At 39.9% G+C, this 20,410-nt stretch overlaps 1 long non-coding RNA gene and 1 pseudogene across 1 annotated transcript in view; both read left to right on the top strand.

Annotated features, from left to right (window-relative positions):
- LOC132235753 (uncharacterized) overlaps positions 1 to 20,410 on the top strand; it is a 37,411-nt gene that overhangs the window by 7,457 nt on the left and 9,544 nt on the right. The gene's annotated exons all lie outside the window — the stretch shown is intronic.
- On the top strand, positions 8,056 to 9,528 carry LOC132234333 (zinc finger HIT domain-containing protein 3-like; annotated as a pseudogene).

Here is a 20,410-nt window from a genome sequence, read left to right as displayed (position 1 = left end):
AAAGCAAAGTTACCAAGATAAAAATTGTTAAAAGAAGATTATAATTTTTTGTTGTTTTGACTATGTTGTGTGAGTCGGGTTGGAATAGGAGATACTGGAGTCTAGGAAACAAGCAATCTTGCTATTGCACTTAGTCCAGGTGTGAGGTAATGAAGGCCTGGATCAGAACAGTGGCTATCACGATGCAGAAAAAGGAACTGTCAGCAAGTATAAAGAATCAGCATGACTTGGTGCCTGATTAAATGTGGGGAACAAAGAAGCATAAGAACAAAAGTTACTCCAGAGAAATCAATACAAACTTTCTGAAGAGAAATGTAGCTTTGTATATCAAGATCCTTTCTTTAAATTTTTATTTCCACCTATTAGAATGGCTAAAATCCAAATAAATGACAATATCAATTGCTGGCAAGGATGCAAAGCAATAGAAACTCTCTCATTGCTAGTGAGAATACAAAATGGTGCAGCCACTATAGAAGAGAGGTTGGAAATGTCTTTTTATTTTATTTTATTTGTTTATTTTTATTTCAGAGAGTAAGGGAAAGGGAGAGAAATAGAAACAACAATGATGAGAGAGAATCATTGCTTGGCTGCCTCCTGAACACCCCACACTGGGCATAGAGCCCAAAACCTGGGCATATGGCCTGACCAGGAATTGAACCGTGACCTCCGGGTCCATAGGTCAATGTGCAACCACTGAGCCACAGTGGCCAACCTGGAAATTTCTTATAAAGCTAAACATAGTGTTACTATACAATTCACAATTGCACTCCTAGGTATTTACCCACTGATTTGAAAACTTATATCTATATAATATCGTGCATGTGAATGTTTATAGCAGCTCTATTCTTAATCACCAAAACCTGGAAGCTACTAAGATATTCTTCAGTAAGTGAATAAACAAATTGTGTGGCAGCCACACAATGGAATATTATTCAGTAATTAAAAGGAATGAATTATCAAGCTATGCAAAGGTATAGATAAATTTTATTTTATTTTTAAATATTATTGATAGTATTACATATGTCCCCTTTGTCCCCCATTGACTGCTTCTAGCCCACCCCTGCCCCCCACCCCAGGCTTTATTGTCTGTGTCCATGGGTTATATGCTTACAAGTTCTTTGTTTGATCTCTTCCCACTCACCCAACCCCACTTTCCCTCTGAGATTAAATTTTATTTTTTAATTCAATTTATTGGTGTGACATTGATTAATAAAACTGTATGTTTCAAGTGTACAATTCTATGATACATCGTACTCTAGTCTCCCTTAGTTACCATATATTAATTAACCCCCTTTGCCCTCTTCATCCATTCCCTTTTGATACGTTTCATGCTGTTGTGACATAGATGAATTTTAAACATATATTGCTAAAATGGAAGAGGTCAGTCTGAAAAGGCTACATATTGTATGGTTCTATTTATATGATGTTCTGGAAAAGGCAAAGCCATGGAGTTGATAAACACATCAGTGACTGCAGGAGTCTGGGTGGGGGAAGGGTTGAATAGGTGAAACACAGAAGATTTTTTTTTTGGGGGGGGGTGATAAAATTCTATATGGTATTGTATTTTGTATGATACAGTAATGGTAAGTACATGATACTATGTATTTGTCAAAAATCCATAGAACTTTATATACAGAGTTTACTTTAATGTATGAAAAAAATTAAATAATTTAGTAGATCAGGGAATTCCAGAATCGAATGCAGACTATGAGAAAAGAATCTAATTGTATTATATAAATGCGTGAAACAACTTCACTGAAGGGCGTAAAGGAAAAAGGTACTGACCTATGTAACTTTGAAAATGAGTGGTGGCTCTAAGACCAAAGGCAAAAGGAGCAGCACGTAAGAACTGTGCCGTGGTTGACAACATTGTTTCCCATAGGGATATGTATTAACACATCAGAAATCACTTTGTATGTGTACTAGAATTGAACAATTTCAACTAATTTCAAAGTAATATTCATGGATGCATCATCTTTTAGTGAACGTGTCTATAAAATTGCTGAATTTTTTAGAAAAAGTCAATCAGACATGGGCACAAAATATTGCATAGGAAAAAATATTACAACCTAAATACCTAACAGGAAAATGCTTAACTTAATTATGGTTTGCAATTTGAGTCTATAGTCATTAATATATATGTTTTATTTCAGAGAGGAAGGGAGAAGGAGAGAGAGAGAAATGTCAATGATGAGAGAGAATCATTGATGAACTGCCTCCTGCACATCCCACCCAGGGGATTGAGCCACAACCCAGGTATGTGCCCTGACTGGGAATCAAACCATGACCTCCTGCTTCACAAGTCAATGCTCAACCATTGAGTCATGCCAGACAGACAAATCTTTCTTATAAATGTTTATTTTTTAAAATTTCTATTCCTCTGGACTTCTAGAAATTTATCTTTACGAGTTAATCATCAAATGGTGGGGGCAGGGGGTGAAGTGGACTAGAAGAAATGGAGGGAGAAGGGAACATCTGTAATACTTTCAACAATAAAGATTTTTTTTTAGTTATTCATTGAGCCCTGGCCAGTGTTTCTCAGTGGTGTCGGCCCAAGGACCAAATGGTCACGGATCGGATTCCTAGTCAAGAGCCAGTACCTGTGTTGCAGGTTCACTCCCCAACCCCAGTTGTGTGAGGGAGGCAACCAGTTGATGTATCTCTTTCATGTTGATGTCTCTCTCATTCTCTCTCCCCCCACACTTGCACTCTCTCTGAAAAGCAGTGGGAAAAATACCCAAATATCCTCAGGTGAGGATTAACAAAAGAAAGTTAATCGCCGAAACCGGTTTGGCTCAGTGGATAGAGCGTCGGCCTGCAGACTGAAAGGTCCCAGGTTCGATTCCGGTCAAGGGCATGTACCTGGGTTGCGGGCACATCCCCAGGGGGTGTGCAGGAGGCAGCTGATCGATGTTTCTCTCTCATTGATGTTTCTAACTCTCTCTCTCCCTTCCTCTCTGTAAGAAATCAATAAAATATATTTTTTTTAAAAAAGAGTTAATCATCAATAGAGAAACAATTAGTTTCTTTCCTTGAAATAGGAAAAGTATATTTTTCTATTCAATAATATTTCTATAACTTTCATTATGGATTTTCAACTAATTTCAAAGTAATATTCATAGATGCATCGTCTTTTAGTGAACGTGTCTATAAACTTACTGAATTTTTTAGAAAAAGTTAATCAGACATGGGCATGAAATATTACATAGGAAAAAAATATTACAACCTAAATACCTAACAGGAAAATGCTTAACTTAATTATGGTTTGCAATTTGAGTCTATAGTCATTAAAAATGTTCACATATTACGAGTTTTTTAAAAATTTTAAATGAAATAAAATTATAAAATAAGAGGCATATGATATTCCCAGTACACACTAAAATGAATAGAATATTCTAATACATCAAAATGACATACATCGGACAGAGATTCTCTATGGATGGTAGTACAATGGGTGATTTTTATTTATTTTACATATTTGTTTTCAGTTTTTCTATAAGCAATGTGTATATTACTCTGGTAATCAGGAAAAAAAATAAAGTTTGTAAGAAAAAATCACTACAGGTGTAAAATCAGAAGATTGATCAAATGGGATATTTATTGAGAGTGTTAGGGAAATTAAGCAGGAACAATTATTTTTCAGTTGAAGATGATGGGTTCGCCCGATGTGTTGGTTTCAGATGGCAATGAGAAGAACTTAGCTGATATAGAACATTACATAGTAAGTCAGCCAGAAACCCTCAAGAGAAACATACTAAACAGAAACATAGGTACATCTCTACTGTAATTGGGGGAAACATTTTTTTAACATGTCAAGTTGTAACAGAAGGAAGCATCTCTCTGCAGAAAAGTCATGTTAAGTCACTGTTCGCTCAGGTGAATCCTTGGCGAATATATATATATTGCCTCCACAGAAAGATGCATAATGAAAATATGAGTATTAGCAGCAATTCTGTAAGCTTCCCTCCACTTCTCAGTACTAATTAAAAGGGAAAGCCAAGAATCACATTGAAGAATAAGTACCAGGAGGTGTATAAGAGTTTAGCCCAGAAGACCTAGTCCATAGCTATATATGCTGTTTGATAAGAATAAAGTTTTAAGAATCTGAGATCAGTAGACCCTTTGGAGAAACCCAGAAGCTTACCACGTACATCACAATGAAGTTCCCACCTCCTGTCCCACACTTGGGAAACCTAAGACTAACCACTCCAGACACCCTGTTTCATATGTCCTCTTGTACCCTGCCACTTAGAACACACCCACCTTCTAAGGTCTGTGACAGAATGTCATAGTACCTCCTTGGCTGGTACCATGGCATTCTATCACAGACTTTAGAAGGTTTCAGGACTGGCAAAAGTTTGGAATCTCATGGTTTGATGAGAGAACAGTTAAACAATAACCCCCACAACAAAAATCAGCTTATTTTCCAGGTCCTGGTGATCTGGTATGTAGTGAATCAGGACCCTTAAAGAGTCACGTAGTCTTCACACTCCCATTTTTAATAAAGGAATAACTAGAGGGCTGGTCATTAGGATCAGGAAAATCTCTGAGGTGACCTACATGATTCCATCTATTACCCTCTGATGTTTCCTATTAGAATTAAAGTACATCATTGCTTACCAATGTGAGGAGAGAGCAAGCCCAGGATTCCAACTCAGGAAGCAATTTTGGCTTATAAGTGAGAACTGAGTCACTCTGAAGGCTGATCTTGGAGACTCATGTGGAGTGTTTGGACTCAATTTAGTTTACCACACCTCTTGCTCATCAAGGCAGACCCATAAATCAGGAGACGCAGCATGGCGTTCACCTGCAGGGCAGGTAACAGTGCCATTTCCCAGATGTTCTTCCCCAAGGAAGTGGCATGGTGTCTGCTATGGCCCCAAAAGAACACATAGAGAGTCTAGTTGAGACATGAGTCTGGACAAGATCATAAAAACTATAAGAAAAATTGTGATCAGGTCTCTAGGTGAAACTTATTGCCCAGAGGGCCCTCTTAAACTCTGGCAGATCAAATCTAGGGATTATATTTAACGTACAGAAATGTGAACTTAAGGGGAAAATATTTTACATATATTTCAACATATACATACATACACACACATGTATATTGCCAAAGTTCTCAAAGTATGGTCTGTAGGCTTCTGGAAGCTACAAGGGTTTTTTAGGGAGTCCATGAAATCAAAATTGTTTTTATTATCATTCTAAGGTATTACTTTTCACTGTGTTGACTTTTGTACTGATAGTACAAAAGCAATGGGGGTAAAAATTGCTGGTGCCTTAGGCAATGGTATCAAACTATATAGTAGTTAATGTAGTCTTCCCCACTGAGCATTCAAAGCAAGGGGGGGAGCCAATTTTACTCAGGATGAAGCAGGAAAAATTAATTTTATTAAAACTTTACCCTTGAGTACATGTATTTTAAATATTCAATGTCAGGCGTGGCCAGTGTTGCTCAGTGGTTGAGCATCAATCTATGAACCAGGAGGTCACAGTTCGATTCCCAATCAGGGCACATGCCCTGATTGTGAGCTCAATTCCCAATAGGGGGGCATGCAGGAGGCAGCCAATCAATGATTCTCTCTAATCATTGATGTTTCTATCTTTCTTCCCCTTTCCCTCTCTGAAATCAATTTTACATACACACACACACACACACACACTCTGAGTGGCCAGATTATTATGACCACCTGACTTTTGTAGGCAAATTAGTTATAATTTCGCCCTGAAGTTGCTAGAGGGCCAGACCATTATAAATAGGGAAGCAGGTTGTTTACCACGACAGTAGAAGTGATTTTTCTCTGAAGATATGGGTAAACGTGATTTAACAGCCTTTGAATGTGGGAGATATATACATATATATATGGTGTTATATTAGAGGCCTGGTGCATGAAATTCATGCACTGGGGGTGGGGGTGTCCCTCAGCTCAGCCTGCACCCTCTCCAATCTGGGACCCCTTGGGGGATGTCCGACTGCCAGTTTAGGCCCTATCCCACCAAAACCGGCAGTCAGACATCCCTCTCACAATATGGGACTGCTGGCTCCCAACTGCTTGCCTGCCTGCCTGATTATCCCTAACCACTTCTGCCTGCCAGCCCGATCACCCCCTAACCCAGCCGTGGGCAAACTACGGCCCACTTGAAATGAATAAAACTAAAAAAAAAAAGACTGTACCCTTTTATGTAATGATGTTTACTTTGAATTTATATTAGTTCACACAAACACTCCATCCATGCTTTTGTTCCGGCCCTCCGGTCCAGTTTAAGAACCCATTGTGGCCTTCGAGTCAAAAAGTTTGCCCACCCCTGTCCTAACCACTCCCCTGACAGCCCGATTGACGCCTAACTGCTCCCTGCCGGCCCAGTCGCCCCCACTGCCCTCCCCTGCCAGCCCAGTGACCCCCAACTGCCCTTCCCTGCCAGCCTGGTTGCCCCCAACTGCCCTCCCCTGCCACCCAGTGACCCCCAACTGCCCTTCCCTGCCAGCCTGGTTGCCCCCAACTGCCCTCCCCTGCTGGCCTGGTCGCCCCTAACTACCCTCCCCTGCTGGCCTGATCACTCACAGCTGCCCTCCCCTGCCAACCATCTTGTGGCTGTGGGTGCTGCCATCTTTGAGGGCGTGGCAGTTGATTAGCATATTCCCTCCTTATTAGCTGTGGGTGCCGCCATCTTTGTGATGGTGTGAAGGTCAATTAGCATATTCCCTCTTTATTAGATAGGATTAAAGCTCTGCACCCTTCTAAAAAAGATTCAGTGTGAAGAAATGGGAAGTGTACATAGAGCACTTCTGCTGTACCTTGGCTGTTTTCAGGTACATTGATTGTCTCAAATACATTGAGTGATTGTCTCAGAAAACCACTTGTGAAACTATTCTAGTTTCGAGCTGAACTAACCACTTTTTCATGAAACACCATTTTTACTTGAAAGCATGACTAACATGAATTTTGGTAAGTCAGATATGTGTATTTGGCAGACATTTTCTGGAGCCTGCCACTTGAAGGAAAATAGTATTTGTTTCCAATTATAAAATTCAAGTGTTGGGGCAAAAATGAGGATTTGTAAAATTGTATGCATTGCCATTGGTTGACAGTTTCCCAAAATGTAAAGATTTTCTTGATAAGATAGGTGATGTTATTGACAAATGTGGCTCTTTATATTATACTAGAGGCCGGATGCATGAAATTCATGCAAGAGTAGGCCTTCCTTCCCCCGGCTGCTGGTACTAGCTTCCCTCTGGCACCCAGGACCCTGGGCTTCCCTCACAGCCTCGGCTTCCTCCGGAAGGTCGTCTGGAAGGATGTCCAGTCTAATTAGCATGTTATGCTTTTATTATTATAGATAATATGTCAATATTTGCAAGACCTGCATAACTCATTGAACCAAGATTTCCCAAATGACTAATGCATGATTTTAAAAAAGCATGCATGAGTAAAAGAATCATCCAAAGATAGACCAACAGATTTTAATATAACAGAATAAAGTGTTCTTTACATATTCTAGATACTAATAGTTGTTTAATTTTGGTGTGATATTAAAGGGGAATAACCAAAATTATCTGAAAAAGCCATTAAAATTTTCCTCCCTTTTCCAACTATGAATCTGTATGAGTCCAGATTTCTTTGTATTCTTAAACTAAAACACTATATTACAGTTGACTAAATACTGAAGCAGATATGGGAATCCATCTGTCTTTTATTAAGCCAGGCATTAAAAATTCCACTCTTCTTATTAATGTTTTTGCTTTGGAAAATATTTTTTCATAAAAATGTTACTTATGTTGACATTTATGAAATGAACTTGCAGATTTTTTTTAAATTCATGATACAGTAAATATCGATAAAGCCCAGATACATAAACAAGAGCTCTTTGATTCTTAAATAAAAGCTCTTTGGGTCTTTAATAACTTTTAAGAGTGTATAGGAGTTCTGAGACCAAAAAAGTTTCAGAACTGCCCGGCCGGTGTGATTCAGTGGTTGAGCATCAACCTATGAACCAGAAGGTCATGGTTTGATTCCCAGTCCAGGCACCAGGTTGAAGGCTCGATCCCCAGTCGGGGGTGTGCAGGAGGCAGCCCATCAATGGTTCTCTCTCATCATTGATGTTTCTAGCTCACTCTCCCTCTCCCTTCTCGGAAATCAATTTTTTTTAAAATTATATTTTTAAGAGAAAGACTTGGAAAGGGCAGGTGAGAGTAAGGGAACTTCCTAACCGTGAAGAAGTTCATTTAGAAACCGTGAAGTTAGAGTGCGCAGCAGGAGTGGGAGACCATGGCATGCTCAGTGGTAGCATCCTCCTCTGTGTGAACTGCTTGGAGAAGCCCAAATACCGCTGCACCGCCTGGCCTGCCGAGTGCTCTACTGCTCAGTGACCTGTTTCCGGTAGCACAGAGAGCAGTGCATGCCGAAACTCGTCTTGTTGAGGAAAAAATACCAGCTTTTACTGCAAAAAAACTATAAAGCCCGAGGAAAAGAAAGATTATGATGATGACTCTGTAGCTGATTTTCTCAATAGTGACAAGGAAGAGGACAGTTTCTTTGCACAATTTAAAGAATTTAGGGGAGTCTGCAGCATTAAGCTTGCTGCTCAACCCACACCTTCGACAGCTGATGATCAGCCTTGATCAGGGAGATGACAAGGGCAAGCTCATGAGAGCCTGCATGCAGGAGCCCTTGTTTGTGGAATTTGCCAACTGCTATTTAAGGACCATGGAACCATCCCAGAATAAGGACCCTTAAAATGGATTATGGTGCTGCTTGCTCCTTCTCCCAGGAGACCAGTTAATGTGGGGCCCTAAGCAAGAGCAGTGATTTCCAGGAGGAAGACTTGCTGATGTAGGGTAGGTCACTCCCACCTTCACCTCCATTTCTGTGGGCTTAGGTGTCAGGCAGATGGGGGCGCTCAAGTGGCACACATTCAAATGGTTGTTTTTAAGTTATTTATTTTTAGTACATTTAAGGTAGCTATTGTAAGATAATTTATCAGGTTTCACACTTGTTTGAGTGAAAACTTGCTCAGTATTACTAAGTAAAATCAAGATGTGGTTTTGTGTTAGAAGAAGGAGGAGGAGGAGGAGGAAAACATGAAGTTATATGGTAAGGACAAGCTGTCAGAGGCCACAGCAGGTCCACCCACACTCAAGCAGAGGAGCCAGGGCCATCCCCCAAAACAGCAATACTCATATTCCCTTCCTCCTGCTCTGGCCCATTTCTTAAAATGACCTAAACACTTTAATACCTTTAAGAACCAACAATTCTTCTAGGCCACAAAGCCACATGGTTAACTAGAAAAGGCCAACATGGAAAGAAATCAAGCTTAAAGAGAAAAAATGGCCCTAACTGGTTTGGCTCAGTGGATAGAGCGTTGGCCTGTGGACTGAAGGGTCCCAGGTTCGATTCCGGTCAAGGGCATGTACCTTGGTTTCGGGCACATCCCCAATAGGGGGTGTGCAGGAGGCAGCTGGTCGATGTTTCTCTCTTATTGATGTTTCTAACTATCCCTCTCCCTTCCTCTCTGTAAAAAATCAATAAAATATATTTTTTAAAAAAGAGAAAAAATGTATGTACTTTTCCACATACCTCCCCTTCTACCTCCATCTCTACCTACACTCTTCCTTTGCCTCCTACCATCCATCCCCTCCCCCTGACTTGAGCCCTGGCCTTCTTAGGCTATTACTGATTCACTGGGGATATGGTCACTAGCATGGGGAATTTTCAGGAATGATTTCAGTCTCCTTTATGACATTTACTGGCTGTGTGATTGAGCAGGTAACTCTCCTTTGGACCCTACTTTCTGCATCTTAGAGATGAGGTGATCTTCCAGCTCTGTGAGCCTATGGTTATTAATAAACAGGAAATATGTCCATATTGGAGCTAAGCTCTGAAATTAATGCATTATCATTGGAAAGAACAGAGGACCAAGAAAGGGAACAACTGTATCACTATACAGTATCCCCTTTGGACATGGATATATTCATGGGAGGTGAACAAACACAGGTTCTGAAAACAACCCAGATAAATCTCCCAAGGCCATGGTTCTTCCCTTGGGTTCACTTAGCTGGTTGGTTCCTGGAGTTGGTATTAGAAAATTACCCAGTTCTTGCCCAGCAGTGGTAATTCCTTTGGTCTTGAAGGCCCTAGAGATTTTCAACCTCTTTACTGTGCCCTGCTAATTAGATAACAGACTCTGCCCCCTACCTTAAAAAAAAAAAAATTTAACAGCTTTAATGAAATATAATTCACATACTGCACAATTCAAAGTGTGCAGTTCAGTGGCTTTTGTTATGTTTGTGTTGGTTTACAGAGTTATATAACTATCACATCTATTTTAGAACATTTTTATCACTCCTAAAAAGATCCTCTACCCCTTAGCTATTTTCTCTCAATCCCCCAGGTCCCCAAACCTAGGCAACCACTAGTCTACTTTCTGTCTTTATAGATTTGCCTATTCTGAGTATTTCATATAAGTGGAATTATATAACATGTGCTCCTTTGTGACTAGCTTCTTTTGCTTGGAATGATATATTCAAGGTTCATACATATGGTAGCATGAATCAGTGTTTCATTCCATTTTGTGGCTGAGAAATATTTCACTGTATGGATATAATACATTTTTTTATTCATCAGTTTGAGTTATTGGGTCATTTGGATTGCTTCCACCTTTTGACTATTGTGAACAATGCCTCTATGAACATTGGTATACAAGTATCTGTTTGAGTCCCTGCTTTCAATTTTTTGGGGCATGTACCTAGAAGTGGAATTACTGAATCATATGGTAGTTCTATGTTTAACTTCCCAGCACTGCTGCACCATTTTACATTCCCATCAATGATGTATGGTGGTTCCAAATTCTCTACATCCTCACCAATACTTATTATTTATAGCCATCCTAGTGGGTGTGAATGATATCTCATTGTGGTTTGATTTGCAATCCCTGATGGCTAATGATGTTGAGCATCTCTTCATGTGTTCATTGTCTATATATATTCAGATCAAAATTTATTTAATATCCATTTTTAAATTGGGTTGTCTTTATTGAGTGGTAAGTGTTCCTTATATATTCTAGATATAAGATCCTTATCAGATATATGACTGCAAATATTTTCTCCCATTTTGTAGGTTGTCTTTTCACTTTCTAGATAGTATCATTTAGAGCACAGAAGTTTTGACAATGTCCAATTTATTTTTTTATTTTTGTTGCTTGTGCTTTTGGAAGGCAGCTATGCTCACCACTATACCACCAACGCAGCTTGTGCTTTTGGTATCATATAAGAAACCATTGTCAAATCCAAGGTCATGAAGACCTATACCTATGTTTTCTTCCAATAAGTGGTTTAGCCCTTACATTTATGTTTTTTATCCAATTTGAGTTAATTTTTGCATATGATATGAGGTAGGGGTCCAGCTTCATTCTTTTGCATATAAATATCCAGTTTTCCCAACACCATTTATTGAAAAGACTATTCTTGAATTGTCTTGACACTCTCATAAAAATTTAATTGACCTCCGTAGCTGGTTTGGCTCAGTGGATAGAGCGTCAGCCTGCAGGCTGAAGGGTCCTGAGTTCGATTCCAGTCAAGGGCACATGCCCGTCTTGCTGGCTCGATCTCCAGTTGGGGGCATGTAGGAGGCAGCTGATCAATGATTCCCTCTCATCATTGATGTTTCTATCTCTCTCTCCCTCTCCCTTCCTCTCTGAAATCTCTCTCTCTCTCTCTCTCTCTCTCTCTCTCTCTCTCTCTCTCTCTCTCAATATATATACCAAAAGTATGAAGGTTTGTTTCTGGACTGTCAATTCTATAGGCCTTTCCTTATGACATTACCACACTGTCTTGATTACTATAGTTTTGTAAATAAGAAACTGAGTACTCCAAGTTAGTTCTTTACTTTCAAAATTGTTTTGACTATTCTGGGTTGGCCTCTACTGTTCTAACCCCAGGGAACAAGGCCTCACCCACACTGTCTCTTCCAAGGTATTCATTATGGTAGCCTACAACCCTAATCCTCATCCTCTCCAACCTGATCTTGCAATATTCTCTCCTTCTCTCCTCCACTCTAGCTACATGGGCCTCCTCTCTGTTTCTTAAACATTGTAAAATCCTTCCTGCCTGAGAGCGTTTGAACTGATATTCCCTTTGCCAAAACTGCTTCCACTCCATTCCCTCTTCCCTATTCCTATGACTAACTGTCATTCAGGACTTCGCTTATGTATTATCTTTTCAGAAAAGCCCTCACTAACCCCCAATCTAAAGTAGTTACTCACCAAATCCTCCCTCTTTATCACATTAGCCGATATTATTACATGACTAGAGGACCGATGTATGAAAATTCGTGCAAGAGTAGGCCTTCCTTCCCCCAGCTGCTGGCACCGGCTTCCCTCGGCACCTGGGACCTGGGCTTCCCTCCAGCCCCAGCTTTGTCCGGAAGGACATCTGGTCTAATTAGCATATTACCCTTTTATTATTTCAGATATTATTATTATTATTATATCACTGTCTGAAGTTATTTTGTGTATATATTGTTATATTTATTTATTTTCTGCATCCCCCTATTAGAATGGAAACTCCAGGAAATCAGAGATTTTGTCTCACTTGAAACTGAATTCCTCCACATAAAACACCACCTTGCATGTAATAGATATTAAATATGTATTTAATGAATGAATGAATCAATCAATCAATCAAATATTTGTTCAAACCCTAGACAGTCCCTATAGGAGGGATTCAGCACCAAGAAGAGAGGTAAGGAGCAGTGAACTGGCCCTCAAACCAGGATTACTTTCCTTGTACTCACCTTCTCCTATTTTGCACCAGTCAGCAATTCCTCCATCCTTTTATTCAAAAGTTTTCCCCAAACCCTCCTAGCATCTGTCAACATTTGAGAAGTAGATACAGGCACATTCCTGCCTCCTTCAATCTGTGCTCTGGATTGCTCTTGGGAAAAATGACCAAAGATGTCTCTGACCATAGTATATATGCACAAGGCCCATTTGCAAATACAAAAATCTACATGCTGGAAAACATGAGGCACTGGATAAGGGGACTGAAGAACACAGAACTAGGAAGCTAAGAACCCAGAATCTCAAAGAGCCTAAGAATTCATATTATAACAACTTCTGATTCTAATGCCCACAAAAGATTGAGAACCATTGTCCAACAGTTACAGACTAGACAGGAGAGGGCCTAGGTTACTGATGGAGAGATTTTCAATGGGTTTGGGAGGCTCTAATAACCCTCTGTACAGCCCTGAGTCTTTTAATTAAAGATCTTAAAGAATGTTACAAGCATCAATTAACTCTAGCAGTACCCTAGAATCTAGGCTTTTGGTCCTGTTTTACTGACAGAAAACTGAAGCCTATGGGTTAGTGCCAGGAAACAAATAGCTCAGGCTCACATGGCCTGGACAGAGCAAGCTAAGGGCTAAGTTTGAAGCCAGTACTGACCTCAAAAAACTTTCCCTTATGGAAGGGGTTCCCAGTCCATGTGTACCATGCTTTTACTGCAGGCAGATTTGTCTGGTTTCTTGTCACTCAGGTCTCAACTTAAAGGTCACCTCCCCAGAGAGACCTTCCCTGAACACCCATCTTAAGTAATGTCTTCCCCCATTTCCTATCATATTACCCTGTTTTGTTTTCTTCTTTTTTTAATCCTCACCCAAGGATATTTTCCATTGATTTTTAGAGTAGAAGAGAGAGGGAAAAACAGAGAGAAACATCATTGTGGGAGAAATACATTGATTGGTTGCCTCCTGCACGAGCCTTGACCAGGGTCTGAGCCAGAGAGGAGCCTGCAACCTAGGTATGTGCCCTTGACCAGAATTGAACCCAGGACCCTTTGGTCCACAGGCCGACACTCTCCACTAAGCCAAACCGGCCAGGGCTATATTATTTTCTTTAGAGTACTTGCCAGTATCTTATTTTTTGCTTATTACTTTTCTCCTTCACTATAATATAAATTCCATGAAGTCAGAAATCTTATCTGATACAACATTGTCCATGTTGAGTATTTGTTGACTATTTAAATAAGTAAATCTAAATGAAGATTTTCCAACAATATGTACATGCTATTGAAATAAGTAAATATGCAAATCTAAATTTAAATGATACTTTGGAGATGTATTTCTTTTAGTAAGTAGATACTTAGACTATCATGTTAGGATCCTTCTTTATAACATTAAAAAGGGCCATCAGAATTTCCATTTTTGTCATTGTATGTATTCAAATTTCTGAACAATCTCCTAACTAAAACAATTAAAGTGCTAGGTTAAATGTAATTTTTAACTTTAAAATTCCCAAATGAGCCCTAACCAGTTTGGCTCAGTGGATAAAGCGTCGGCCTGCGGACTCAAGGGTCCCAGGTTCGATTCCGGCCAAGGGCATGTACCTTGGTTGCGGGCACATCCCCAGTAGGGGACATGCAGGAGGCAGCTGATCGATGTTTCTAACTCTCTATCCCTCTCCCTTCCTCTCTGTAAAAAATCAATAAAATATATATATTTTTTAAAAAATTCCCAAATGAACTAGCAAAAAAGTAAGGAGTTAGAATGACCCCAATATAAACTGTAACCAGAAACACTTCTCCTTGAAACATTTCTTTTTTTTTTTTAATTAAATCTTTATTGTTCAGATTATTACATTTGTTCCTCTTTTTTTCCCCCCCATAACTCCCCTCCTCCCAGTTCCCGCCCCACCCTCCGCCCTCACTCCCCACCCACTGTCCTCATCCATAGGTGCACGATTTTTGTCCAGTCTCTTCCCACATCTCCCACACCCCTTTCCCCCCCAAGAATAGTCAGTCCATTCCCTTTCTATGTCCCTGATTCTATTATAATCACCAGTTCATTCTGTTCATCAGATTATTTATTCACTTGATTCTTAGATTCACTTGTTGATAGATGCATATTTGTTGTTCATAATTTGTATCTTTACCTTTTTCTTCCTCTTCCTCTTCTTAAAGGATACCTTTCAGCATTTCATATAATCCTGGTTTGGTGGTGATGAACTCCTTTAGCTTTTCCTTATCTGTGAAGCTCTTTATCTGACCTTCAATTCTGAATGATAGCTTTGCTGGGTAGAGTAATCTTGGTTGTAGGTTCTTGGTATTCATCACTTTGAATATTTCTTGCCACTCCCTTCTGGCCTGCAAAGTTTCTGTTGAGAAATCAGCTGACAGTCGTATGGGTATTCCCTTGTAGGTAACTGAGTTTCTTTCTCTTACTGTTTTTAAGATTCTCTCTTTATCTTTTGCTCTTGGCATTTTAATTATGGTGTGTCTTGGTGTGGTCCTCTTTGGATTCCTTTTGTTTGGGGTTCTCCGCGCTTCTTGGACCTGTAAGTCCATTTCTTTCACCAGGTGGGGGAAGTTTTCTGTCATTATTTCTTCAAATAGGTTTTCAATATCTTGCTCTCTCTCATCTTCTGGCACCCCTATAATTCTGATGTTGGTACGCTTGAAGCTGTCCCAGAGGCTCCTTACACTATCCTCGCATTTTTGGATTCTTTTTTCATTTTGCTTTTCCGGTTGGATGTTTTTTGCTTCCTCGCATTTCAAATCATTGACTTGATTCTTGCGCTCCTCTGGTCTGCTGTCGGGCGTCTGTATAATATTCGTTATTTCAGTCCGTGTATGCTTAATTTCTAGTTGGTTCCCCAATATAAGATCGAGGGTCTTATTAGTTTTCGTGTAGATCTCATTAAGTTTATCGGCAGCTTCTAAACAGTTCTTGAGAGACCTTAAAAGTGTGGTTCTGAACTCTATATCTTCCATTGACAATTTTGTCCTGTTTCTTTGTCTCCGCATTTTGTTATGCTTCCTTGGTGCACCCCCTAGTGGTCTTTGTTCGCAGTCTTATAGTTAAATCTTGATTGTTGTAGCTAATTCCAGGGAGGGTTTGACCTCCAGGCCAAGTGGCTATGAGAATCAGCTGTGTCAGCAGTGAGAGAACTTCTGTCCTCTAGGGAGGTGCTAATCTAGCCTTTGCCTGAGGCTATCCGGCAAATGCCTCTGTGCAGGGCTTGGGCGGGGCGGGTCGCACAGGATCAACAGGGTGGGCCGGAGAGAGCAGTTATGGCGGCTCTCAGTCCTGTCCCCAGGGGCTCTGCCTCTCTGAGTCCCAGCACCCGCTGCAAAGCTCGGAGAGAAAGCTGCACTCGCTCTGACCGAAGCCAGACAGTCCCGCTTCTCCCGTTTGAATCTGGGTCCCTAAAGACTCGCCCGGATCTGGAGCTCAGAGTCTGCGACTCCCTCCCAATTGAAAACGCCAACCGTGCCCTCCGCCGCCAGCCCACTCCGCGCACTCCGCACCTCAGAACTTGACCTCAGCACCGCGCCTCCTCTGAGTGTCCGTGTGTGTCTCTCTTTCCTCCTAGTTGTAGGACTTCCACTCAGCCAGCGTTCCTGTGGTTCTGGGTGATGTCCCTTCCGTTTTTTGGTTTCACTTTTGAAGTAGTTGTTCAAAGCAGCAAACTCCGGCGTTAACCTATGCCGCCATCTTGGTCGAAACATTTCTTTATTTCAAGAATGACACCATGTTCTCCTGGTTTTGGCTTCCATGTCACTACCCTGTCCTCAGGCTCCTCCTTTCCTGATTGCTTCTCAACCTCTTACCTCTTAATACTGGAATGTTCCAAGATTTGATCCCTGGGTCTCTAACTTAATCCACAACCTTCAAAATCTTATCTAGTCTGTTTTAAGTATAATTTAGATACTAATAAACTTACAAATTTTTATATCTGATTCAGATCTCTCCCATGAACTTCAGATTTGCATGTTCAGCTGCCTATTTGACATCTCTACTTGATTGTCTAAAAGTCATCAGACTGCCGTAGCTGGTTTGGCTCAGTGGACAGAGAGTAGGCTTTCAGACTGAAGGGTCCCAGGTTCAATCCCTGTCAAGGGCACATGCCCAGGTCGTGGGCTCAATCCCCAGTAGGGGGCATGCAGGAGGCAGCCGATCAATGATTCTCTCTCATCATTATATTTCTATCTCTCTCTAAATCAATAGAGATATATTTAAGAATTGAAAATGAAAAAGTTAAAAGTCATCATACTTAAAATGCCCAAATGTGAACTTAGTGAATGGCAATTCCATTTTTCCTGTTGTGTAGGCCAAAAACATTGGAGTCATTCTTGACTTCTCTTTTTCTCAGATCCCAAATGCATAGAGGGAAGGAAATGGAAAAGAAAAAATAGACAAAAATAGCTCAATCAATCCAAAATAAGGTCAGAAAAATATAAAAGGGAAAAGAAACCAAAAAACAGAACAATAGAAAGCCAAACAAAACAAAACAGATTAGCCCTAGCCGGTTTGGCCCAGTGGATGGAGCGTTAGCCTGTGGACTGAAAGGTCCCAGGTTTGATTCTGGTCAAGGGCATGTACCTGGGTTGCGGGCACATCCCCAGTAGGAGGTGTGCAGGAGGCAGCTGATCGATGATGTTTCTCTCTCATCGATGTTTCTAACTCTCTATTCCTCTCCCTTCTTCTCTGTAAAAAATCAATAAAATATATTTAAAAAACAAACAAACAAAAAACAAAACATATTAGTAATTGTTCTAAATGTACTTATTTCTCTAATTAAAAGCTGGATTGTTAAATTGGATTAAAAAAAAATCTAGGGTGGGAGGAGGGCTTGCAGGAAGCAGCCAATCAATGATTCTCTCATTATTTATGTTTCTCTCTCTCTCTCTCTCTCTCTCTCTCTCTCTCTCTCTCTCTCTTTCTCCCTTCCTCTCTGAAATCAATAAAAATATTTTTTTTTTAAAGAAAAGTCATGAAAGCCCGGCCTGCATTGCTCAGTGGTTGAGCAGCAACCTATAAACCAGGAGAACACTGTTCAATTCCCGGTTGGGGCATATGCCTGGGTTGTGGGCTCCATCCCCAATGTGGAGTGTGCAGGATCCTCATCATTGATGTTTCTGTCTCTCTCTCCCTATCCCTTCCTGTCTGAAATCAATAAAAAAAATATATTTTTTAAAAAGTCATGAAATATATAGAATATTTTGAACAACACAATTAGTAGGTTAGCCTAATAGAAATGATAGAAAATTATTCAAAAAATTGGATTATAAACATTTTTAAGCATACATGGAACATTTATTTTAAAAATGACCACATGTGAGACCATAAAGTTAGCCCCACAAATCTTTAAATGCAATTAAGTTAGAAATCAGTTACAAAAAAGATAATTAAAGGGGAAAACATATCTTTGGAATTTTTAGGAATGCACTTAACTTTTGGGTCAAAGAGAAAATCATGTAAAAATTAAAAAATACTTAGAAATGGCAATGAGAATAATGTATCAAAATTGTGAGATGCCGATAAAGGAGTATTTTGAAGGAAATCTATGCTATAGATTTAGGAAATAACTAAGGCTCAAAATAGTGAGCTAGATTTTGGAAAAACAGAATAAACCTAAAGAAAAATTATAGGGATTACTAAAAAGCAGAAATTAGTAAAGTAGAAAAATATTCATTAGAGGAGATCAACAAAGCTAGAAGTTAGCTATTTGAAACTACTAGTGAAATAGACTGACTTCTAGCAAGAGTAACCAAGAACAAAAAAGAGAATGTACAATAATATTAAGAATGATAAGGGAACCATATCTAAATAGCTAAATGGGCTACATAGATTAACTAGATAAATAATATAATAACTTTATGCCAATAAATATGAAAAAATGAAATTAATAGATTTCTAGAAAAATGCAATTTACCAAAACTGGCTGAAAAAGAAATAAAGAGCCTGAGAATCCTATAACTTGAACCTAAAACTGCTCTAAGAAAAATAATGTCTCTAATTAAAAAAAAAAATCCACCCTAGCTGGTTTGGCTCAGTGGATAGAGAGCATTGGCCTGTGGACCAAAGGATCCCGGGTTCGATTCCGTCAAGAGCACGTATCTTGGTTGGGTTGCAGGCTCCTCCCTGGCCCGGGCCCTGGTCAGGGTTCGTGCAGGAGGCAACCAATCAATGTGTTTCTCTCACATTGATGTTTCTCTCTGTCTTTCCCTCTCTCTTCCACTTTCCCTAAAAAGCAATGGGAAAATATCCTCGAATGAAGATTAACACCAAAAAAAAAAAAAAAAAAAATTCTATAACTGTCAAAGAATTTGAATCAGCTTAAACTTCTACAAAGCAAGTATCAGGTTCAGATGGTTTCACCAATGAGTCAATAGAAAAAATGGGTAATTGAACTGTGGTAGAATCATACAACACAGCAATGGAAATAAACAAACTGTAGCTGCCTACATCCACATGTTTGGTTCACAAAACAATGTTGAGTGAAAGAAGCAGTCACAAAAGAATTCATATACTATGATTCCATTTATATAACATTCAAAAATAGGCTAAAAAAATAAATACATAGAAATACATAAATGTAGCCCTGGCCAGTGTGGCTCTCGATTGGTTGAGTGTTGTCCCGATTGATGTTTCTCACATCGATGTTTGTCTCTCTCTCTCCCTTGAGCTCTCTCTAAAATCAATAAAAGCATATTTTAAGGAAAATACATTAATGGGTTTGTAACTATAAAGAAAAGCAAGAAAATAATTACCATAAAATTTAGATAGTGTTTACCTGGAATTGGGGATGGAATCTGGGAGGAACAGAGGGGCTTCTGAAGGGCTAGAAATAATCCTGTTTTATAACATGAGTGTTGGATACAGAGGTGTGCTTTTATCATTACTCTTTAGATTCATAACTAGGTATATACTCTGGAGAAATTCTTGGATTTGCCAAAAATATTTATCTAGATACTATATATATATATATATATATATATATATATATATATATATATACATACTAGAGGCCCGGTGCATGAAAATTCATGTGCTGAAGAGGGGGTCCCTCAGCCCGGCCTGCCCCCTCTCACAGTCCGGGATCCCTCAGGGGCAGGAGGTGACCCGGTGATCAGGGGAAGGCGATGCCCCATCACACCTCTGCTGCTGCCACTGCCAGTAGCGCAAGCCTTGGCCGGCCCTGGATACCTGAGCCTCTGGCAGCCCTGGGCAGCTGGGCAGCTGCCATCCGAGGCTTGCCTGCGCCTCAAGCCGGCTCTGGATGGCTGGGGGAATGAGGGTGGGTCCAGCTGCACTGTGCGCCTGCCGCCGCCCCCCCCCTCCCCAGCTGGGCTGAAAGGACTGTGGGATTCCGGCAGGGCAGAGGGGACTGGGTGCTGCTGTCTTGTGGCTATAGGCACCGCCATCTTTGGGATGGTGTGACAGTCAATTTGCATATTCCCTCTTTATTAGATAGGATATAAAATAAAATATCTAGATAAATGTTTATATATATTTATATTATATTTATATATATGTATTATATTGGCTGTTTATAAATATATATAAAATGTCTAGATATATATGTGTGTGTATATATATATATATATATACACATATATATGATACCTTTTTCAATTTAA

The sequence above is a fragment of the Myotis daubentonii genome, chromosome 5, assembly GCF_963259705.1.
Source record: "Myotis daubentonii chromosome 5, mMyoDau2.1, whole genome shotgun sequence".
NCBI classification, from domain to species: domain Eukaryota; kingdom Metazoa; phylum Chordata; class Mammalia; order Chiroptera; family Vespertilionidae; genus Myotis; species Myotis daubentonii.
The sequence above is the reverse complement of the archived record's forward strand: the minus strand, read 5'-3'. Positions and strand labels throughout refer to the sequence as shown.